Below are 25,853 nucleotides of genomic sequence, written 5' to 3'. Positions count from 1 at the left end.
CTGTTTTTGTGTCAGTTTGATGAGTATTATAGTTTCCAGATTCATGTGTGTCCCTACAAAGGACACAAACTCATCATTTTTTATGGCTGCAGAGTATTCCATGGTATATATGTGCCACATTTTCCTTGTCCAGTCTATCATCGATGGGCATTTGCGTTGGTTCCAGGTGTTCACTATTGTAAACAGTGCTGCTGTGAACATAAGCGTGTATGTGTCTTTATAATAGAATGATTTATAATCCTTTGGGTATATACTCAGTAACAGGATTGCTGGGTCAAATGGAATTTCTATTTCTAGGTCCTTGAGGAAGCACCACACTGTCTTCCACAATGGTTGAACTAGTTCACATTCCCACCAGCAGTGTAAAAGTGGTCCTATTTCTCCATATCCTCTCCAGCGTCTGCTGTCTCCAGATTTTTTAATGATTGCCATTCTAACTGGCGTGAGGTGGTATCTCAACGTGTTTTTGATTTGCATTTCTCTAATAATTAGTGATGATGAGCATTTTTTCATGTGTTTGTTGACCTCGTATATGTCTTTTTTTGTAAAGTGTCTGTTCATATCCTTCACCCACTTTTGGATGGGTTTGTTTTTTTCTTGTAAATCTGTTTTAGTTCTTTGTAGATTCTGGATATTAGCCCTTTGTCGGATGGGTAGATTGCAAAAATTTTTTCCCATTCTGTTGGTTGCCGGTTCACTCTAATGATTGTTTCTTTTGCTGTACAGAATCTCTGGAGTTTAATTAAGTCTCATTTTCAATTTTGTCTTTTGTTGCCAATGCTTTAGGTGTTTTAGTCATGAAGTTCTTGCCTATGCCTGTGTCCTGAATGGTTTTGCCTAGGTTTTCTTCTAGGATTTTTATGGTGTTAGCTCTTTTTTTAAGTCTTTAATCTATTAAAGACTTTTATATGTAATACATATATAATAACATATATTTTTTATTTTATTATATTTTATTATATTTTATAATGAAATAAAATATATTTTATTAATAATATAATATATATATTTGCAGGAAAAGATATAAAATATCTTTTATAAAACATATATAATAATATATATTATATATATATTTGTGGGGAAAGATATAAAACATATATTAATATGTATTAATATATTTATAATATATAATATCCACAGTTGCAGGAAAATAACATTTATATATATACAAATAAATATATAAACTGTATAAAAATAACGGTAGGAAGAGAAGGTAAGCATGCTAGAAAAATAGTCTAGTCTTAGGAAGAAATAGCTCTGATTATCCTGCAAGCTTATGCAGTCATATCACTTCAGCTACTTCTTTAGAAAGCAGTAAGGTCCATGTATTTTTAAATTATATTTTAGATTAGAATTTGCAATTAAAAAATATATCTGAAGTAATGTGCAGAAGATTCTTTCTTTGATTTTTCTTTATTTCAGAAAAGTATAAACCCTATTAATTTATTAGCTAGAGCTGCATTCCTTACAAATCTACACCTAATAGCCAGCACCCACATAAACCAGTTTTGTAGGATCATCATAAGAGATAATAATGAGGGCTGTAGAAGACATTCAGAGAAGATGTTAGGAGAAATTGTTGCACAGAGTATGTAAAGACTGAAATAAAAAGATTGATACAAAGACTAGGACAGGATAACTAAGCTATTGAAAAGATCAATAAACATGGAAAACAAAAGGTATTCTGTATTCTCATCGCATGTTAACTTATTTCTCTAGGCTTATCTCTGACCTCTCCCACATATCTGATTCATCAGCATTTTTTTATTCAGGTTACATTGATGCTGCAATCGTCACTTAGGATAGCTTGATTCCTCTGCCTTAGGAGCTTTTCTAACCACATACTCAGCTGTACAATAAACCTTTCCGCCAAGCGCAACTTTGTTAAGACTGTCCTTACAGGAAGAATCTCAAAATTAATACAGAAACACTTTCCAGAATTTTTTTGATCATAGGCCTAATGTTGAGTATAGCTCATTTGTACAAAATGCTTCAGTTTATCAGTCCTATCTTTTTGTGTTTGACCCCGAATCTTCAATTATTTTGAACTCTTGCATTGTAACAATAGTTTACTTGTTTGTGTTTTACTTAAATCATGTTTCCTAGGGCCAACTGCAGTCTATTCATATCTATTTGGTTTGGATCTCTTAATGTCAAACTCAATTTCTTATTTGTACCTTAATTTTTGCCTTCTCCTTTACTTCGGCCATGGAACATCTAAACTAGGAAAATGTCCTTTCCTAAATACTTACCATCAATGTCTCTCACCATCTATGAAATGCTAGGACACTCTGGATAAATAAATACCAGTTTCATTATTGGAATGCCTCACCCAGAATTTATGCATAATGTATCCTAGATATTTAAATTAATATTAATTTTAGGACATAAAAATGAGAACATGAATAATAAGAAAATTACAAAGCTGAAGAAAGTAGTTTATTCAAATCCAAGGCCATCTATAATGAGCAAAGGGTATGAAGAAAACATATTAATTTTAATATTTTTATCTCTTCTAGGAATAAAATTGAATAAGGAGGTCAGTGAAACACTTGTAATTACAACAAACATTCAGCTTCAAGAAAAGTGTACACCAAAGTGAAATTAATGGCACTGTAAGGATTTTAGACTGCTATAATGGGTGAGTAACAAAATGCTTACAAATATACTTCTTCTTTTATTTGAAAGTTTTAAAACAAATAGCAAAACAGTTAAGTACTTGTACTAACAAGTTAAATTTACTTTAAATTTTAGTAAATATTACTAAGTAAAATTCCCAAGATATTTTTCTTGCAGCTAAATTTAAGCACCAATATGAATGAATAATGTAATATTTGAAAATTACATGGATTAGAGGTAATTTTGAAATGTATAAGCAGAAGTCCATCTAGATGTATCAAATATTTAATTAAAAACTTACAAAATTGTTGGATTAGTTAAAGCTGTAAGAACAAAAGGTACATGGAGGCGTCATGAGTAGAAATTCATTTAATAGGTATCAGTGCAAAAGAAAACACAGCTGAATAACTAACCAAATAAAGGGCACTTGTCTAAATATTTCTAAAACTAAAATGAGTTCTGTAGGTTCTTAGTGTCCAACACACAGTCCCCTATGAAAACTAAACTACAAAAAATCAGCTCAAGTTTAAGTTGAATCAAATAAGAAGAGCTTTGTTTTGTTTTTTCAACTAACTCACCTACTGGGCAAAACAGAACATGTTAGTTACTCAGTCCAGAATTTTATTTTCTTCCAGGAAATAAATTTATATTCGGTTATCAACATTACTCTAGCTTAGGCATTTGTTGTACAATTTCATTCAGGCACACACTAGCCTCACTCTACACAAAACCTGAGGCTACAGTGCAAGTTGGAAACCCAGTCCTAAGCTGAAAGTATACTAGAAATCTGGCCTGTGCTCTCTACCATAAATACTGCAGTTTAAATCAAGCCTAACATTGAGAAACCTCCACAAAATATGTTTTGTTGCCTGTAGTTTTTCATTCCTTAGAAATACCAAAAATAGGATGACTCTGTGTTGGGTGAGTTGAAACATATGTTGAAGTCCTAACCCTCAGCACCTGGGAATACGATCTTATTTGGAAATCAGGTATTTTCAGAAGCAATCAAGTTAATATAAGGTCATACTAGATTAATGTGGGCCCCAAATCCAGAGATCCTTATAAGGAGAGGAAAATATGGAGACACAGACATTCAAAGGGAAGACAGCCATGTGAAGACAGAGGCAGCTATAAGCCAAAGAATGCAGCAATTACCAGTGTTGAGATTCACTCAGGGTGGTTGGCAAAACATTAAAGGAAATATTAGGGGAAGTTATAAGATTATAGTCTCAAACCTTTTGGAAGGCCAAAAGATTTTAATGAGACTGGCTGAAGGCAGCCAGTATTTATATTAGAGCATTAGGTCATAGGGTGAAGATTAAGAATAATAAAAGCTTCCCTAGTTACGAATGTTTACCACACATTCCTTTATCTCTACTCTGTTTACTCATGTAAACTTTGTGCCTGATATCCCTCTCAGGAGGAGGTCAAAGGGGATTACCCATTAACGGTGTTTACTCTGGGTCCAGGAACCAAAAATTCTTAAAACCACTCTTTTAACCATGTTAATTATTCACAAATGTGTTGACTTAGAACCTCTGTTATTAAATCTATACCAAATAAATGCCAGGAGGAGCAGAGACTTGTGGTCAGTTAGCTGCAATCACCCTCTGAGAGCAGCTGATGACCATCCCAAACCCACTCACATCACTGTACTGGGTTTGTGAGTTCATTCATCCGTCACTGAGTCAGGGTTTGCAGGACAGATCTACACAGGTGGTGATCAGTGTCTCAGGTGGTGACCCCGACATGATCACCACCACATACCAGCAACACCAAAAGCTAGGAAGAGTAAAGAAAGGATTTTTCCAAGAAACTTTAGAGAAACATGAACCTGCTAACACCTTGATTTTGGACTTCTGGCCCCCAGAAAAATAAATATCTTGTTTTAAGTCACCCTGTTTGTAGTAATTTATTATGGGAGCCCAATGATACTCAGTTTCACTTTACTACACTTGGGAAAAATATCTTTGTACTTCTTTGTATTTTCACATAGAAATATGATTAGGTCAGAAATTTATTGGTCTCTTCAAGTGAGAAAGATGATACATCATTTTCTTGCACGTTTAGTGTAGTGGAAAACATGTGGGACCAGGAATTTGACAACCTACATTTGATAAGTCTGAGTTTGAGTGATGACTTGGGCACTTTGTAATTTTTTGACCTTTGACATCATGAGGCTTCAGTTTCTTTACATGCAAAATTGAATTAATAAACTTTTGGTTATAGAATTTTAGCCATTATTTGGGATAATATATGGAGTATAACTGGTTCTTCTCTCTTATCTTGCTTTGCCTGTAATCAGTTACCTTCTCTATTAAAACATACAGTTTTCCAGATAAGTTTCTGAAGATTAATGGCAATGGGGCAGAATTCAATGTTGACTTACAGGATAGAATAGATAGGCAAAATCATTTCATCTTTACTTTTTTGTTCCCTAGGCTCTGCTCTAGCTCAATTTAAAGTTTAATTGAGGATTCTGGTTCTTATCTTTAATTATTGAGGGAAACAGTATCCCTTAATTACTTTAACAATTTATTCTCATGTAGCCTTTTTATAGCCTTTGGGTAAAAGTAGAAGAACCAATATTTCTCCAAATTCTAAAAAGAATATACAAGTTAAAAAATGGCCGTAATTTTTACCTAATGTAAAATATACATTATGAAAATTTCAATTATGTCAGCATTGTGAAAAGGCTCAAAAATGGCTATGAATTGAAAAAAATGCCTAAGAACAACAACTATATATACAGTTGTTTATATATATATATTTATTTTAATCTGATTATTTTTGTATAATTTTATTTAATATAGGAATTCCATCTTTAAAAGAAATGATGTTAAATGGAGCTAATATAAGTACCACAGACTAATATTATGTGTGTATGTGTATGCAGATACAGGTATGTGTGTTTTCCCCAAGAGAAATTTAAGAAATTTCTACTCATGCTTTTCTCATCTTAACTATTAGAGTTAAAATAAGTAGAGCAGATTTAAGTAACAGTAATCCATGATTAGAAACATTTCACAATTAGTTATTTGTTAAAGCAAGAAGAAAAGAAATGAAACGTTTGAGAGTAGACAAAATAATCCAATCTATATATAAAAAGGTATTTTCACACTTTGAACACTGATTTTATAATATTCATAGAGAATATGTATAAGGTAATTTTAACACATTTATTTAATACTTATTACTTGTGTAATATTAATACACTAGTAATAATCGAGAATACTGCATATCTTTTACATACAGCTGAGAGTACAGCATATAAATATAAAACTCAATGAATGTTCACAAAGTAAATATATCTATATAACCAGCAATAAGACAATGAAATGTGATTCTGCTGAGGAAGAGCAGTTAAACAAGTAAGATGATGAAATAGGTTTTACCAGAACTTTAAAATTCCCAACATAACCTCTTGCTTTCATTACCTCCATGGAAGATAATTACTGTCATGACTTTTTTTTGTTTTTAAAGACAAATATGAATGCAAATGAAGTCACAGATACCTATCTATGGTGTCCAGCTTCTTTTACTCAATCTTATATTTGTGAGTTTTATCATGGTTGTTACAATAAAAACAATTTGTTCTTATTGTTGTATAATATCTAATTGTATAAATGCAACACTACCTATTCAACTGTTACTGAGTTTCTAATTTTTGTCCATTGTGAATAGTCCTATTATAAATGTTCATATTATTGGTGAATATGCATACGCAATTCTGTTAGGTAACATCTATAAGTCTGATTTTAGCAATAGCTACACAAGACTTCTCTTGGGTGGTGTTTGGATTATGTACCCTTTCAATACATTTATTTTCTGTGTTATTATATTTAAGATGCATTTCTAGTAAGTAGTTTATAGTTGAGCTTTTTAAAGGCTGTCTAAAAATCTTAATCTTTCTACTTGAATTTTTAGTCTAACATTTGTATTGATGTGATTACTTTCATATTTGTGTTTCTGTCTACTAGTTTATACTTGTTTGAATAGTTTTTATCTTTCCTCTCTTATTTTAGATTATTTAGCTTGTGAATGTATTGTTCATCTATTAGCTTACCAGTTACATATTATTTATATCATCTATTATAATTATCTCAGAGTTTAACATTCATCCTTCATTTTTACAGTATAATCAAAAATATATTTTTTAATCACTTCCCTGCAAAGGTAGGACATTAAAACATAATAACTCTATGTAACCTCATTTACTATCATATTACTGTTGTCATGCATTTTAACTCAAAGTATAATTTTAATTTAAAAGTTTAGTTATTTATAGTTGATGTTAATTTATATTTACCTACATATTTGCCTTTTTATTACTCTTGATAATTTCCTATATATCTATAGTTCTGCCAGTTACATTTTTCTTTAGTCTAAAGAAGTTTAACAATGTTTGGTGTAGATATGTTAGAAATGTGCCTATATTTGTGTACTTGCAAATATTTGTACATACATTATTAAAGTATATTTTAACTCAGTAGAGAAAGCTACATTGTTTTTAAAAAATTTTTAGGGCTTTATAGATTTCATTATCCTTATAGTTACAGTGTTTAGGTTAAAATGGCAATCTAATTCCTGCAGCTGTAAAGGTAGCTTTAGTTTTTCTGGCTGCTTTTGGTGTATTCTCTTTTGCTTTTATTTTCCTTTTAGCTTTTTACAGAAAGAATCCCCTTTTTCTTTGTTAAGAACATAGTGTGGGTGTTAATCACCTTAATTCAATACAAGAATCTCAAGCTACTCAAGTCTGGATTTTAAATTTTTGCCTTGATCTGTCTACATCTGTTTTGCACCTAAAGCCAGGCCCTCCTAGTTTTAGCTCAGAATCTGGCATACTCAATCACAGGTCTTCTCACCATTTAAGTCCCAAATTCTAATCCTTAAGCTTTTCCACAGTATGGGAGTTCATGCTCCCATGCTCCTTTCCTCCCTTCTTACATGACAACCTGATGCTTAAATCTCTTATGTCTCTGAAATGGGAAAAGTTCTCTTATCCCTGTCACAGGGTGTGCAATGGTGGTATGGCGTGCTTCTTCAATGCTCTACTACTCAAATCCCTAGGGGGAGCATGCAGATGGGCAGTTTGTGGGGCTCTGACACCACAGCAGTGTCTAGAGTTGAATGTTCTCAGTTCCTGAGGCCCCAGTGAGCATGTGTTACCACGTGCTTTTTTAGTTTAGCCATCCACAGCGGACTTGTGTTTATCAGCTCAATTAGACCCCCACCTTATAACAAGGACAGAGGACTTCTTTATCCTGAGGTTATTTGCCTTGCTGTACTGGAAGAACCGGATCACATGTGGGCTTGGAGAATGAGTGGAAGGTCTTATTGAGTGGAGCTAGCTCTCAGCAGATGAGGGATGGAATGGAAAGGTGGTTTTCTTCTGGAGTCTGGCTGCTGAGTGGCTGTACTTTCCCCCGATTGCCCCAGCCAAACTGCGTCATTCCACTGATTGATGGCCTGCCAGCGTCTGCTGGTGCCTGTCACTTCTATCTTCCACTGATGTGTTTCTCCTGACATCCAGCCATTTGTGTCCATGCCCGCTAGGGTCTCGGGATTTTTATAGGCACAGAATGAAGGCATAGCAGCAGGCCAGGGTGGTCTTAACAAATGCAGCAGTTGGGCATGAAGACAGGAGTCATTGTCCTCACCCAGGTCTGTGGGCACAGGCCAGGGGGTAGAGCCCTAGCTAGGGACGTCTCCCTTCACTACCCAGAACTTCCGTGCCTCCCTTTCATATCAACTCTACTACCATGAGCCTGAAGAATCTGTACAGGTCTCTTATCTTTTAGTAGTTGCCATGTGCTATGTCTTTTGCTTGCATCCTTGGTCTTTTGCTCGCATTCTTGGTCTTTTGCCCTTACTCCAGAATTAGCATGTATGTGTGTGTGTATGTATATATTCAGGATAGTATAGCTTCAGAATATAAATTATTTTCTTCTTGACATCCCCCTTCTCTTGGGTTGTGTTTCCTTAAGTTTTAGTGCTTCGAGTGTTTCCTACGCCTTTAAATAATTTAAAACATCTTGTATTTCTGTTATTTTGAATATTTTACGACAGAAGTATTGGTCAGTCCCAAACTTTTTCTGTCATTTCCACAAATAAGAATCACATGGAGAGTTGATTTCAAGCCACACAATTTGTTTGGGAGAGAGGTGAACAATGTTGATTTGTATAGCAGAGAGAGAGATGTATAGAAAAATAGATGGAGTAATTATTAAGAAAATACAAAGAGCCATATATTTGTGTTTGTTGGGTTTTCCTGACCTTCAATCTTCTGATGGATTTAAAATTGAGAATTCTGGTATTCCGTAAAGTATCAAAGGCTTCCAGGGAGGGAATAATAGTGTCCATAATTAAGCATGGTTACTAATCCAGAGAGCATATCACTTACAGTTTTGTAAGTCATATAAATTTTTAACACTTAAAAAATATATTGTCCTTTTTGCCAGGACATAACTGAGTTTTTCTGAACACATCTTTTACTTACCCAATATACATTAGGTTAATGGTTGTATTAGAAAGGATAGGCTAGGTTGTCATAAGAATTACACCAATATAATAGAAGTTTGTTTTCTCCATCATGTAACAGTCTGAATCAGGTGTTTCTTATTGGCAAGTGGCTCTCCTCTAGGTGGTGATTCATTTATTGAACTCTGTTATCTCTTGAGTTTCATAATCATATGGTTCTTACTAGCTGATTGAGAAATGGAATGTAAAGACCGTTAACACATGTCTTAAAAGCCCACATCACTTTCACCAACATACCCTTAGCTGGATCTCAGATCTCATAGTCATATCTGGCTATGAAAGTAGGAATTGTAGTCTATATCCATACTCAGGATGCAGAGAAATGTGGTTTCCTGATGAACAGCAGTGTCTGTTTCAGTAGTAAAGATGGTTTCAAGAATTAAGTGAATTTTAGAGAAATGTGGTAGTACTTATACACACAAAACTCTAAACAATATACACCCATGTGCATACTGAGTTCTGGAATAATTGTAGATTCAGAGCCAGTAGTAGCTGAGGGGAAAACCCACATATGTGATTTTATATTACTTGCTTCATAGTTAATAATACGTTTGACAAATAAGAAGTCATGATATTCTGATTTATATATGCTCAGTTTAGAAATGTAAATAATAAATTTTTTTAAAACACCATTCTTAATTTTATAATATAAAAGGACCATTGCTGATACTCTTTTCTATCACCTTTTCATTTTATTTTACAACGTCAAAATGGACAAAGTGAAGGATATTGGGCTGAATAATAAGACTGATCATTTTCAGCATTTTTGAATTGTGAGAATGGTAGTTTCTTTCATATAAAGTAACAAAATCAAAAATAAAGAGTAAAACACTTTCTGTTAATTCCAAATTTTGCCTATTTATACTTGAATCTTAATAGTCTGTTTAAGATGTGGGGTAGTCACCATGAAATTAGTCATATTATTTTGTAAACAAAGTCTAACATTTCTCTAAGTTTTCAATAATATTATTTCATGAATAAATTAATTAGCAAACATTTTTATAAATTTTCAATTAAACTTATTACAGTACATATATGTATATATTTAGTATTAAAATGCTTGGAAATAGTAAGAGATAAAAAGACCATAAAACCATGTGGAAATCTGTAAATTTATATAAAATATATTTAAAACAAAAAATAGCATTTTAACTTGAAAGCAGAGAATAAGCCTTCAAAAATAGAATTACTACTATATAGGTAATGATGTTTACATGTAATGAACATGTTAAAATGTCATATGTGTGATAGATGAGCTAATGTCTTCATTATTAAAACTGCACTGAACCCAAAAGTTAATGATCTTTAAATCTGACAAAGGTATTTAATCCATTAAGTGCCTAATGTTTTTCTAATTTTATGAGATATTATAGAATCATACAAAGTAAGCAATATTCTATTGTGAGCCAAAACACTTAGCAAATTATCTCAAATAACCTAAATATAATAATTCATTTCAAGTTACAGAACTGGAAACCAAATTCACTGAATTAATTATATTTCATTTGAGAAGAGTCATGATGCTTCATCAGAAATACATTTTATTAAAATTTGATTGAGCCCACTTCTTTTAAAGTTTATTTAAATTTATTTAAATAAAAATTTCACATCTTAGTTAGTGGTTTCTGCAGTCTTCATTCTATTCTATTATTTTCTGTTCTGAAATATTATGCTTTTAAAATCATTGAAGTGATGGCAATAAAATATAACATATTTATATGTATTTTTATCAACAGCATTTATTATATTTTATGGCTTATGCAGAAAAAATACATGATAATGCATATTGGATGGCTATGGTAAACAAAGAAAGCATTATCCATTTGCTAATTGTGTAAATAATTCCTAAAGGTAGAGAGCTAATCAAATCTAGTCTTTCATTTAACAGGTGAAAATATTATGCACCACAGAGTTTCAGTGTCCTGATCAAGCTCTGTTTCTTCATTATTAGTTTTCCCTGTCCTCAATGGAGAAAATAAAATTTTGCTTTTCATTGCTGGAATTTTGTTGACTTTGATTTTTTTGTGCCCTCATCTCTTCGATGAGCATGGTTTATAAAACTATTGTGCCTTATCTAGGCCAATCTTGTTGTTAAGCTGGGAATGATAGTTTCCTGTACCTGCCTACCTTTTACCTCGAAATAGAAGCCTTATTCAGATTATATTCTTGTTTTCATCAAAATGGTTAATTTGACAAGAATTATCATGTCATGTAAATAAAAGTTCTTATTTATTTTCTAGTAGAAAAACATAATCAATGGTAAGAAATGCAATTATTATATTAAGGCATAAATTGCAAATGCTATTTCTTTAAATTCTGGAATTTCACATTATTATTGAGCTATTCAAAACAAGCTTCATTCTTTGCCTGCATTGTAAAGACTTTTTTATAATCTCTAGGCAAATATTTCTTTAATAAATAATTATGATCTGTCTCTGTCATTTATTATTTTTTTAGTTGGTAAATAAATTACATTATTTATAGTATACAATATGAAACACGTATCTATGGTGACCTGCCTAAATCAAACTAATCAACATATGCATTATGTCATACTTTTCTGTGGTAAGAACATTTAAAACCTACACACTTAACAATTTTCAAGTATACATTACATTGATCTAAATTATGTTCACCATGTTGTACAACAGATCTCCTAAACATATTCCTCCTAACTGATATTTTGTATTCTTTGAGCAACATCTTCCCCAATCCCCTTCCCTCCACTAAGCCATTCTATTCTCTGCTTCTGTAAGTTCAAACTTTTCAGATTGCACACACACATGAGATCATGTGATACTGTCTTTCTGTGCCTGGCTTAATTCACTTAACATAATGTCCTTGAGGTTCATCCAAGTTCTTGAAAATTACAAGATTTCGTTCTTTTAAAGGCTGAATCGTTCTCTCTCTCCGCCCCCCATGTATGTGTTGCATACAAGCGTAAGTAAAATTTTCTTTAATAATTCATTCATTGGTGGAAAATTTATATATTGATGGTTGATTCTACATCTTGGGTATTGAGAATAAAGCTACAAACAACATGGGAGTGAGATATCTTTCAACATATTGAATTTAGTTCCTTTGCATATATATCCAGAAAAGGGATTGGTGTAACATACGGTAGTTCAATTTTTAGTTTTTCTTAAGAACTTCCAAACTATTATCCATATTGGCTGTACTAATTTACATTTTCACTAACAGTGTATAAGGGTACTCTTTTCTCCACATCCTCACCAACACTTATCTATAGTCATTTTGATAATAGCCTTCTAACATTTGTGAGTTGATAGCTCATTGTGGTCTTCATTTGTATTTTCTTGCTGCTTAGTGATGTTGAGTATTTTTCTATATACGTATTGGCTATTTTATATCCTTTTTGGAAAAATGTCTTTTCGGGTCCTTCTTCCATTTTTTCATCAGGTTATTTATTTTCTTACAATTGAATTGTGTTCCTTAAATATTTTTGTTAGTAGCCTTGTATCAGATTTATGGTTTATAAATATTTTCTCCTATTCCATAGGTTGTCTCTTCATTCTGTTGTTTCATTTGATATGCAGAAGCTTAGTTTGATGCAATCATATTTATCTACTTTTGCTGTGGCTGCCTATGCTTTAGGGGTCATAACCAAAAAAAAAAATCATTGCCCAGATGAATTTCATGAAGCATTTTCCCTAGGTTTTCTTTTAGTAGTTTACGAGTTTCAGGTTTTATGTTGAAGTCTCTAATGTATTTTCAGTTGGTTTTGTATATGGTATGAAATAATGGCTGAATTTAATTCTTCTGCATTTGGATATGCTGTTTTCCCAGCACCATTTAATGAAGAGACTGCCCTTTTCCCATGGTGTGTTCTTGGCATCTTTATTGACAGACAATTCACTTATACTAGTGTTTTACTTACACTTGTACTTTACAATCTGCAAGACATGTTATTTTGTTATTACTTTATATAATAGACTTTTCCCTTTCATTATAACCTTCAATACCTTCAAAAAGAAATATGAGATGTTCAGAGGAAAAACAGAAACTTTATTTTAAGAATGCAGTCTTCAGATTGGAGAGGCACACCCTCTAGTATAAGTGAAAATGTGCTCTCAGAAGAACAAAGGGAGGGTCTGGCCCAAATAGAGAAAGTTCTGAATCAAGTCCTTTTATGCAAATGAAGATTTCAAACTTGTTCAACTCTGATTGGTTGAAATCCTTGATCGGATTGGGATTTTCAAATCCAAAGCCAGAAGTTTGTCAGATGTTTCTTTCAAATAACTATTGGGGGCAGGGGTTTCTGGTCATAGTTTATCATGACATGGAAAGAGGAATTAGTTTGGCTTGACTGTAGAAAGGAAGTCCTGTGACACTTGTACAATATCTTTTTGAGAACACAGAGTGTGTGACTTCTCCTTTGCCCAGTCAAGTCATGTCTACCTGATTCTGTTTCAGCTTTGACCACCTCAGTTAGCCATGGAGAGTCCATTTTGTCTGTTGTCTGGGGGCATATTTTGACAGACAGATTTTTAATATAATATGTTGATTCTACTTCCTTGTGAACATCACTTATAGCTATGTTGGATAATGTTTGTTTTTCATATTATGTTGCCTCATCATTTCATTTTCCTTTTACTTTGATTTTATTGTATCTTAAGCTATTCTGTGTTTACAATGTAGTTTTCACCCCTCCATTTGATTCCATGCTATTCTAAAAATATTATTTTCGTTGTAAATGGTGTATTTTGTCCTTTATAAATACATTTATATATCTGTCTGTAGTTCTCACAGTCTCACTTTAACATTTTTATCTATGATATTATGGTAGACTACATTATTGACTTCAATTCTTCTCCTCTTTCTGTATCCAATTCCTTTGTCATATAGCTTTGCTGTTAATGTCACAGACATACAGTGTAGCTTGAGAGCCTGAGCTCCCTAATATATTTTGGTCATGAGACTTGCTTTTTCCAATATATTTTGCCCAGCTAGAGATAGAGATGTACTCATACATTATGGCTTGCTCTCTTTCTTTCTGTCATTTCCATTGCATAAGCATGCCCTGGCTAGTCTATTGGCTCATGGGGTAGAAGAGATACAGGGAGTAAACAAGAACTGAAGCTGGAGCCCAAAATAATATATCCAATATCAGTTTATATCAGTAAAGGGACCCCAGATAACCTGAAAACACATGAGAAATGCATGATTACTTCTTTTTGCCAATGAATGTATATTGTATGTTTGTTTGTATGTGTGTGTTTGAGTCTTAGCAAACATTGACTTGTATAAACCAATGTACATGTACTCAATAATTATATTCTTATTGTTTCCAGCTACAGCATAGGGCATCAAAGTATAAATTTAATACTTCTTATGATAATTTAATTCAAAAATAAATTCTCATTATTTGTACTTGCTATGCTTCTTAGTTTTTGTTAAGTAGAATTTCCCTTTTAATGTTGCTACATTTTTCTATCTTCCTCCATGTTTTTCAAATAAGTAAATTACATCAAATAGTATTGTGTTTGTGTGACTTTATTTGACTCCCTCGTCACTACTGTGGGAGCTGTTTATCTTCTATATAGAACCATAACTTAAAGATTGATTTTGTATTTTTAGGATGTATTTAGTTTTAGCTGGCAGTGACTAATCTTGGTTGGTGGACCTGGGTATATTTTTTAAGCTGATTTTATTAAATTTACCATATATAAGCTTTACCCAACTGAATTAAAACTATCTTTTATTTTTATAGGGAGGCCCATTAGATTTTGGAGCCTGGGAAAGTATCAACTTTGGATATTGTTTCTGATTTTCAAATGTCTTCTTTCACCAGCAATCATTCTCACTCATAAACTTAAAAGAAGAATGTAAAATTAGGACCTATAGTTTTGGGTCCCTGTCTTGTTTACTGCTACAGTAGAGATGGCTGGGGGAAAGGCACCCTGACTTGAAATTTCAGTTTATTTATTGAATTCTAAATTCCTACTTTCTTTTATTATGTTGTCTTTTATTCTTTTATTGGTTTATGTTGCTAAGGTTTTCTTTATAGCTAGGGATAGTCTCATTTTTTTTGTTAGCCTTCATTTCATTTATGATTGGCCAGAAGGCATTAGCTTGAGCTCTATTAAACTAATTGGTGGAAAAATGTATTCTCTGGGATTTTTATTTGTTTTAATGTTGAGGTACTATCTTACCCCTCAGTCTGCTTCTGCACAAATATGAATATATTCACATCAATTTTCAGGGTGTTTCTATTTTAAAATGTATACTTTTTGAGAGAGACATAGAGGAAAGTGAAGATAGAATTATATAATGACCCCAGTAGCAACTTCTTTCACTGCTAGGTTTAGCAATGTATTGTATAAAATTGTACCTCTTTGCTATTTGTTTTTTGTTGGTGAAGATATTCTAAGCTTTTCTTTATTTGAGTGCATTTACTCACTGTAAAACAATATGCTGTTATTGGACTTTACTATCTTACCTTAAAATTCTGTACATCGTCTTTTGGCTTTCAATTACTTTTGTAATCAAACTCGCATTTCCATCATATAGTCAATCCTCAATTTTTTAAAAAAAGATTTATATGTTCGATCACCTACTTTTCTAATTATGGCTCTAGTGTTAAATTTGTAACATGAAACTTTCAACTGCTGAATTATTTCATATGATCATTTGTGTACATCTTAATTTTGATTAGTCTTTTATTCCACATGATGTTTCTTCTTGTGTTATTTTTACTATGTTAATGGGTATTCCAGCTTTTGTAAGGAACCCTTGCTAAAGTAATTTTTAATAAATGACAAGCACTTTATTACACATATTTCAATTTCTTTCCTGTGGTGGTGAGTCAGAATAGGACAATGTAATTTGCATCTCATTTTCTATCAAACTAAGTTATATGTCCTCGAAAATTCAAACTATCTTTTATCCTCCCTTTTTACTATTGTTTCCTTAATATTATGACAGTATGCATTCTCTGCTGAACTCTAGTTAAAACAGGTGGTTAATTTTTCAGACTGCAAGTCTCAAATCTCCAGAACAGCACATTGGAAAGCTTCAGAAGCCTGATTAATTGAATAATTGAAGCAACTCTATAAATTGCTGAACCCCAGTATTTGCACATGTTGAAAATTCTGACAAGTGCATATTGCATGGAAAATTCAGGCTCTGCATAGATAAAAAAGGAATTTAAAGTCCCTAATGTCCCTTTGATTTTCTATAGCAAGGACTAAAGTAAATTTGAAAATAATCTTTCTTAATTAAATAATTTGTTAATAAACCTAAACTATCCTTTTCAAAACAATGGATAAATATGAATGATATATTGAAAGTCATTACACAGCAAATTATAATTCTTTTATTATAATCTTAGCCTTTTCTTATCTGGTAAACTACTCTAACTGATTTTATACTAGATGTGAAATTTATGTGCCAAAAATACACATTCCAAAAATAAACTACAAAATAATTTTATACAGATTACAGTGCTAAATGCATGTAAATGATACAATAAAATTAATGCTGATGACTCAATATCCTGCATTACTGGTAATTAAATTTAGATTATTAAGAGACAAAAAGTGTGATGCATTTTTAATATATGTATTCAGAGTTTAATTTTTTATGTTTTTATTAATATAAAATAATACCCCAATTGATAAATATAGATGAAATGTGACTGGAGACATGGAAAAAAGAAGATTTTTGTAGTGTTTCATGAGTGACATGAACAAAGCTTTACATTTTCTAAAAGATAACATCTCAAGAGCTTTAGATATTCCGTGGGACCACATTTTTTTCTTTCCATTTTTAGAAATGTATACCTAGTGTAGCAGTGAGGAAAATTAAAAAAAAATTAAATATTGCACATAATTCAGTTGGCGAGTTGTTTGTTTAGCTCCAAACCAACTTTCTTTACTTCACTTTAGTTTTTGTGGCTAGGGCTAGGAAAACATTTCTGCTTTGTTAAATAATATCCTGTTAGGTAAGTTACTAGATAATATCCCTTATGTATATGTTAATAAAAAAATACTCTTTTAAGCAAAATCAATGTTTCATTGTCTAACAAACAAATCACTCCTGACCCATTGGTAAGTCAGGGATCTTATTTGTGAAAACATTAGTCTGGGAAGGGAGAAAATAAAAATAAAAAGAGATGACACACAAACTGTATAAAATTATTTAAAAACACATAATGAGCTCAGTGGTGGTAAAGGGATGGAATTACTTCACTAGATTACCTTCATCTGGCTCCTCCCCTTTCCTTTTGACATAACCCATCTTCCTAAACTTGACTCATATGTCTAGGGGCAAGTAAAAAGCAGAGTTTGTATTTTAAGCAACTATGAGATGCTAGGAGGTGATAAAGTTTATAAATGTGTAGAAAGAGAAAAAAGAGAGCAGTCACATTCATTATAACCTTTAGAGGGAAGGTAGTTTCTGTAGTCAATGGTCATTGTAGATAGGTACATAGAGGTGAGAAATTCACTGAATATACCACAAGCCTGAAAATGCAGGTGTAATGATATCTTATTTTCTAATAATTTATTTATTTTTTCTTAGATTTTATGTTTTAAGGGAAATGGAAAAAATTACTTTAATTTTTTACCAGCCTGGGCAACAAGAGCAAAACTCTGTCTCAAAAAAAAAAAAACCTGCCATATCAAAATGAGTTAGATATACTTCTACTGTTCCATAAGTCAAAATGTAGAGGAAAGTCAGCTGGTAGTTGACAAAGGTAATACAAAAATATAATCAGTATGTCGAAGACATTTAATGATAATAGAATAAAGGAAGTTTCAAACTTGATATAAAACTTTCAAATTACTAACGAGAAAAAGATCAGATGAAAATTAATTTATTAAGTTAATATAATTAAGTAGTTAAGTAATTTAAATTATTAATAGAGGTTGTACAGCAAGTTTCCAAGGCTAAAATTATGTCTTGCCAACTCACAACTTGTAAAATATTGGGCAAATCACTTATCCACTTTAGGCATGTTTCTGTGGCTATAAATTCAAAGCAATCATGGAACAATATATGTGCTATTTTTATAATTATCAATTGTTTCTTGCCACAATTTTAAACTAAAATGTGGCAGCACAACTTCATATACATTCAGTAAGATGTTTAGTAAGAGTTCAATAAATGTCAGCAACAATTATTATTACTGCATTTCTTGACTTTTTTTTTTCAAGTTGCAATCCTGTAATTTGGTTTTCACATTACATTCTCCCTCTGGACTAGAAACCCCACAATAGTTAACAAATATTTCTTTAAATTGACAACATAACAATGAACAGTTTCTGGAATTTAGTAGGTATTGTATAAATATTTGCTGAATGGTATTTGATATCAAAGAGATAACTTCGTACATTATTAAACTACTGCCTTTGTAATATCCTGAGCTTTCCTTCATTAAAATTGAAAGAAAAAAGATACACTGTTTTGGAGAATGATTTTTATAATTGTGTGAAAGAAAAAACACAAATTTGCATTCCTTGTCTATTCTTGATTTAATAATATGTGAAAGATTTTCACAGTATAAAAATGACATAACTAAAAGACTTTCCAAAAAAGGTTAGTGTTATCTAGAGTATGATGAAATTGGATGTCTCTGTTCTTTCTGAATTAGGATAAATGTTGATTTTTTAAAATCCCAATGATACAGTGAGACAGCAAGAGGATGATATTCTCTTTATTACATTTAATCTTTGGTCTTTCACTTGAGGTGGGAAACTTAGATTTCCAAACAGCTCAGGACTAGAGATTTGATCATTTACTCAGTGATGGGGATGAAGAAGAGAAGATCTTCTCTGTTATTTGATATAAGATGACCCTAGACATTGTTTTTTGGGGTTGGTAGTTGGAAGCTAGTTTAGCGGCTGATTTGTCAAACATTTTTTCATTTTGGGTGGAAATTAAAGAAACATGGTGACTTGCACTTACCCCACCACACAAATATGTTCTTATTTACATTTAGAGATTCTAAATATGTAGATTTTTGTTAACTTAATGTGAAAAAACTAAGTAAAATTTTCAAAGAGAAATTTGGCATAAACAGCTTTTTTGTTGTGATATAATATTTATATGAAAATTAACTCTGGATGCCAGGCATGGTGGCTCACACCTTTAATCCCAGCACTTTGGGAAGCTGACGTGGGTGGATCACCTGAGCTCAGGCAAGACTAGCCTAGGCAACACGGTGAACCCCCCTCTCTTCAAAAACAGAAAAATTAGCTGAGCATGGTGACATGTGTCTGTGGTTCCAGCTACTCAGGAGGCGGAAGTAGGATCACTTGAGCCTGTGAGGCAAGATTGCAGTGAGCTGAGATTTACAGCACTGCATTCCATCCCGTGTGACAGAGTGAGACCCCATCTAAAAAAAAAAAAAAAGAAAGAAAAAGAAAAGGAAATTGATTCTTAATGTATGACCTTCAGATACTGACCATTCTCACTATTTATGAGAGAAAGGCACTTCCCTTTTATTAGCTTGGACACAGATCTCAGCAGAATATGGATTAAAAATATTAGGAACAATCAGGTCTACTTCCCATGAGAAGGATAATAATACATGGTAGTACTGAGACTATCAGATACCATATAGATTCATTTCCTAAGGATACTTCATAACACATTTGACAACCTAAAATAGAAAAAGAAATATAGATTTGTATTATCTGACTGCTGCTGTAAAGATCAAATATTCTCTTATGCTACTAATGCTTACTTAGCTGTCACGATTGCCAGGCACTATGCTAGTTTTGGGGTAAGTAATGAAAAACAAGAAAAGAATGGTCCTGACATCATGGAGCTAACAGTATGTTTTAGAGTTGACAGACAAGCCATTAATTATACTCTGTTACACTACTAGTAAAAATGAGGGACTACAGTGTGCGAGAGTAACACATAGGGGCTATAGGTTATGAAAGATAGGAGCACAGTGTATTCCAAACAGGTCTTATAAGCAATGAGAAGACTTGAGAGCAAGTGTGAAGCATTTAGAGATCTGAAGAATATAAAATAATTCTATTTTGTAGTAGGAGGTAGCAATTAGAGGTAAACTGGAAAGATAAGTGTCGAAAAAACCTGACAAACTATCACTATGATCTATGGCTTTTACCTTAAACACAGTGGGGAGTCATGGAAAGATTTTATGGAGCAGAACTACACGGTTACATTTGCATTTAAAAAGATCATCCTGATCTCCCTGTGAAATGTGGATTAGTTGGAAGTAAGACTAGAGACAGTGGAATTATTTAGAAGTTTGTTGAGTTAATCTCGGGAATTAAATGAGTATCCTATGTTTTTAGAAAATATATATGGGAGCTGAAAAAATGAGGCTCTGTAATTTATTAATATGAATTGGGATGGAAAGGGCTGGTGTGAATGATGAGGAGAGAAAGATGGTATTCAATAGTAGGAACATTTTGTAAAAGGGGAAATTGTATTCATTTTTAGAATCATAGTTCATATAGTTTGTAAAACAAACAGCTGGACATGGAAAACAATTCCTAGATGTGGGTCTGAACATCAGCACCAATATTATAGCTGTTTTATTTGAAGTCATCAGATGATTATTGAAGTCACTATGGTAATGAATAACTGCATGTAGGAAATGTAAAATGAAAATAGTCCTCGGAAAGAACTGTGAACAATATTTAACACACATGTTGAAGAAGTGGAACCCTCCAAAAAAGACATTAAAAAAGAAGAAACCAAAACAGTGGATTGTCAACCAGAATTACAGAATGAGTTATGCCAGTGAAGAAGAAAGTTTGAAGAAGAAATGATAAAAATTATTAGATGCTAGCATAATAAAGAAAGGGTACCACCGAGAATGGTTTATTGATTGCAATAATGAAGAAGCCACTGATGCTTTCTGAGCAATTTGAGTTTAGTGCTGTAAATCACATTCTAATAGTGTAAGAGTGAATAAGTGGTGAAGATGTAGACAGCAAATACATGCTGCTCTTTCATGATGACTGTGAAGAAGGGGAGCTAGATAGTTAATGGAATGGTTGAGAACAGTAGGGTGTTCAAAGACTTCCTTTATGGTGAGAGAGGCTCAAATGTATACAAAGAACCATAACAGTGATTTTCCAGAGGGAAAGATGAATAGTGTACAGGAAAGAGAGTGAGGTTCCAGAGAAAACTCTTCTCTAGTGGATGAAACACAGAGCACAGTGGAGGCCATTGCTTTCAAGAGATCTAAGAAACTATTCTGTTACAACCAAAAGAAACAAGAAAATAATAGATTTATTATTTTCATGTGTAGATATGTTTGCAGATTGAAAATAAAGTTGATGAAGTTCACATTCAGTGATGTTGTTATTCTGTAAAGTTAGAGAAAATATAGCTTCATGAAATTGTTTGCATCTACATTTTAACTTATCTCTTCTTTCCGAAATATAAATGTAATTTATGAGACACTGTAGGTTACATTCCTTTTTGCTTCTCTATTTATCTTTGATTTCTGTATACTTGAGAGAGCACAGAAAATGAAAAACCACTAGGCAAACATCCAGGTGAATGAAGTCTAACCTAGAGCTCTCTGAGGCACTAACTTTCTAACTATAAACAAAACCTTAAAATTTCTGAACCTCTGTTTTATTATGTGTAAAATGAAGGACTGGAGATAATGTTCTATATATGGTGCTATTTTGCATAATATATTTTTGACCTCAGTTCATTGTTAGTCTTAGAATCCAGTAGGTCAAAATTGTCAGCTAGAATATATACAGTTTCACTAGTTATGGATGCAATGCATATAGATTGTTGTTCTGATTACCCACTTATTTCCATGTAAGGAATTCCTATGGATAGAAGTTAATATCTGTCATCTTTCTGGGTTTTCATAGCTTATTGAAAGTTAAATAAAATGTAGACAAATACAAAGCTTTTCCTCAAGTTTAATAAGTTATTGAAAAACACTACAATAACAATGACCATAGCAAGAATCATGTTATTTCTCCTGTTATTGTAATTGTGAACTACAATTATGTGTTGTATAAATGGCAAAGTCAAAATATGGAAAAGAGCACAAGACTTTTCACTGACATCAAAGTATATGAGACACAATTCAAAGAAAATGATTTCTTTCATTGCATCTCATGCAATGCATGAAGATACCATGATCTATATTCCCATAATCGAGAGAATAAAAATAAATTTTAAAAGTAAAAGATGAAGATTTACAGGTTAGAGTGAAAAATTAATTTCTTGTTTCAACACATGCCCAGCGTACACTCAGGAAAAAATGAAACAAAATAAAAGACTAGAAAATAGGATGTAAGAAGATACATTCTTTCTTTTGATTCCTTTCATGTCAAAGGGTTGAAAGCTAGGAAGTTGTTTGAAAATATATTTTGCAGTAGGAAATATCTTAGCTTGTTATAATGTGTAAGTCTTAGATTAGTAAGAGTTCCGTAACAATTGGGTGACAAATCCTTGATAATGAGATTCTCACTTTCTGTTTCTATGCAAACAATAATGGAATCATCTCTAAATGTACTTGTCTCTTATAATGTTTTTGAAGACAAAAAGTATGAGACAAGTATATGAGCAGAGAATTAAAAACAATGTAAACTTTAGCTGATTTATTAATCTCTATTTTTTTACATGATTTGAGTACATGGCCAGGTGTACTTCTATATTACTGTACAACTGTATTTCCTCTAGTACTTTTTTGATTTTTTTACATCAAAAGGGTAATATGCGGATGTCATAAACTTTTTGAGGGAGGTAGATCTCACACACCTAATCATCACACTTAGGAACTGCAAAAGGACCCTTTAATCATGGCTATTTATATATCTTTTTCATTAATTTAGAAGAGACCATCACATTGTAAATTTAAACTCAATGGAGCAAGGAAAGAAAGAATAGGTTAACTTTAAATAAGACAGAGAAGAAATACCAAGAACCTAACCATGTCAGTCATGGCTCCTGCCTGCTCACATCTGCATAGGCAACTATGCAGGTTCATTGTCTGAGCACATGGTAGCCTCACCTAACATGAAGCAACCTAACCCCATCTGCCCTAAGTAATTTTCTTGGAATTTCTCTGTTTCTCCTGAGTTATGCTGATAACTTATGACCCTGAGGATTTTTCTTTTTCACTCTTCTTACATAGACTAATGGTCTGTGTTGGTCTGGGAGGGAAACGAACTGTTGGGGCAATGTATTGAAGTGGCGCAACTGTTTCAGATGCTTCTGTAACAATGTCTAAGAAAGCTGATTTTTTTATGATATCTCTCTTTTCCTTTAGTTCCAGAATCTAGACAGAAATTCCTGGACAATAGGAAGAGTCCTCAATATTATGTTTTATATAAAAAGCACATATTCACAAAAATCAAATGTTACTAATTCCATACTAAAGATGAGAAACAAAAATATTCAAACTCCTATTGTATGCAATTATAGATTCTTCAAAGAATACTCAATGTGTCATAAATAGTCTAGAAAATATCTCATTTATCAATGAGAGAATGTAGAAAGCATTTTATTTTTTAGATTATTTACAATTTTATTCCCAAAAAATACAGTCAAATAACACTCACCACATTTTTGGTAAGCTTTGTGTTATTGATTGAATGTTTATTTCCCTCCAAAATTCATATGGTGAAATCCTTACCCCAAGTTTTATTATATTGAAAGATAGAGGTAAATTTAGGTCATGAGGGTGGTGTCCTCATGAATGGGATTAGTGCCTTCATATAAGAGACTCCAGAAAATTTTCTCACTCTCTTTCCACCTTGTTAGAATACAATGAAAGGACAGCAGTATGTAACCTGAAAGAGGGTTCTTAACAGAACCTCACTATGTTAGCACTGTGATCGTTGGCTTCCAGCCTCCAGCACTGTGAGAAATCAATTTATATTGTTTATAAGCTACTCCCTCTATGGTAATTTGTTATAGCAGCCCAAACTAAGACACTTTACAAAAAATTTTTGCACTTTCTATTTGTTTTCATCCTCTACCTATCTTACACATGTGCATACTTTTGTTCCCAATTGAATTTAAAACATTGTTTTGTAATTATTGTTGCAGTTTCTTCTCAGTTAATAAAGTTCACTACACTTGATATTTTAATGGTATAAATAAAAAGCAGCTTCTGTATTCTAATAAATATTTTAAAATATTCAAAATAATATTTACCTATTTAAAATTAGATTCTTAATATTTGACACTAAAACATAGTCATGCTAAACAAATATATTTTCAGTAGAAAAAAGTTGAAAAATAAATATAAGAACTACGATATTTATATTTCTAAATCAGTAACAAAACTGGAACTAAGGCGCAATATAATATGCAACTGAATACATAAAGAAATGCTTGAAATACTTTAAGTAAGATTTTGTATTTAATCCTGACTTTAAAACAAAACACCCATAGATATGTGTCCATTGCTATTCTTGATTTTGTGAACTTGCTTACTTTGGAGAGGATTCTTTCAGCAGTTGGTAATGTACTCCTCTTGAGAAATGCTCTAGATAGGTTGCCTTAGGAAATTCTTAGTTTTATTGAATAATATGTCAGTGCCAGATATCTTATAGGAAACTTGACTTCTCTGGGAAATGTGTTCATTTGTGTGGCTTTTAGATAAATCAGTTTAGAAAATGGCGAGGACGCATTTCAGCTCTTTTTCATTGCTTTTGTAAAAAGTAATATGGGCACTGTCACAATTTTACTGGGAACTCTAGATGAATCAGAGTTGTGAAGGTTACTGAAAACACACTCTAAATTCCTTATAAACTATAGGAAGAAACACTGAAAACCAATAAAATGTTCAGCAAAAATATAATATATGATAATTTCTAAAATAAGCTAATATTAACGGGAGAGTGACTAGAACGAAAATGCAGGTTTTGAGTACCAATAAAGTGTTTCAATAATCTAGAAACATACTTATCTAACATCCATTCTCAGTCACATCCTCCCCAAAAACATCAGAAACAAATACCCCAGCCCATCTCTCTGGGAGTAAAATGAGGGGACACGTGATTTTATAAACACTTAATAGAACACTTGAAATCTACCTCAAATAAACTATAGACAACATATAGTCAATGAAACAGGATTAGTACCAGATTAAAAATCATACAATTAATCATAAAATTAACAATAAATAATTATGAATAAAATATTGAGAATAATAGTGATATATAAATTCCAACTTTGCCAAAGTTAATTGTTAGAAGACAGAAAGGGGCAAATTTTAACAATATAAAAAATCATCTAGAAAAATTCATCTATAATTTTTCCTAATATAATAAGTATTCCTAAGACGAGAACAGAAATAAACTTCACAGTAGCTAAAAGCAGTAGTATAGACACTGGAAAAAAAATATAGCAAAACAGAATCAAACTTCACTGAATGAAGTTTATAATTCAGATTTAGAATATTACATAATCTCTTTAATTCCAGGCTACCAGTGTTTCTGCCAACACAACATTTTCAAAAACCTTATTGGTCTCCTGTGTAATTCATGGGGTCCAAGTCATCAGACAAGAGGATCTTCCAAAGATCTTTTTTGGATAACTCATCTTTATTCCTGACTTCTGCTCAGATGGTTGATTGAATCCATGAGTCACACACATAATCTTTTTAGTAAAAGTTTTCTAGCTAAACCCTTGCCATTCTCCTAAGCACATGCTTCCTCATCTTGGCTATCTGGAGAGGTTGAGAATTTTCCAAATTATCAAGTTTT

The 25,853-nt window shown here is 32.3% G+C and overlaps 2 pseudogenes; one reads left to right on the top strand and one right to left on the bottom strand.

The window, feature by feature from the left end:
* Nucleotides 1-25,853, top strand: part of LOC105718786 (zygote arrest protein 1-like) — a 783,937-nt pseudogene that overhangs the window by 742,026 nt on the left and 16,058 nt on the right.
* Nucleotides 22,838-22,928, bottom strand: LOC135277460 (small nucleolar RNA U13; annotated as a pseudogene).

The sequence above is a fragment of the Aotus nancymaae genome, unplaced genomic scaffold (assembly GCF_030222135.1).
Source record: "Aotus nancymaae isolate 86718 unplaced genomic scaffold, 86718_ANA_hifiasm-v0.15.2.pri h1tg000003l, whole genome shotgun sequence".
NCBI lineage: Eukaryota > Metazoa > Chordata > Mammalia > Primates > Aotidae > Aotus > Aotus nancymaae.
This window is presented reverse-complemented; position numbering and strand designations above follow the sequence as displayed.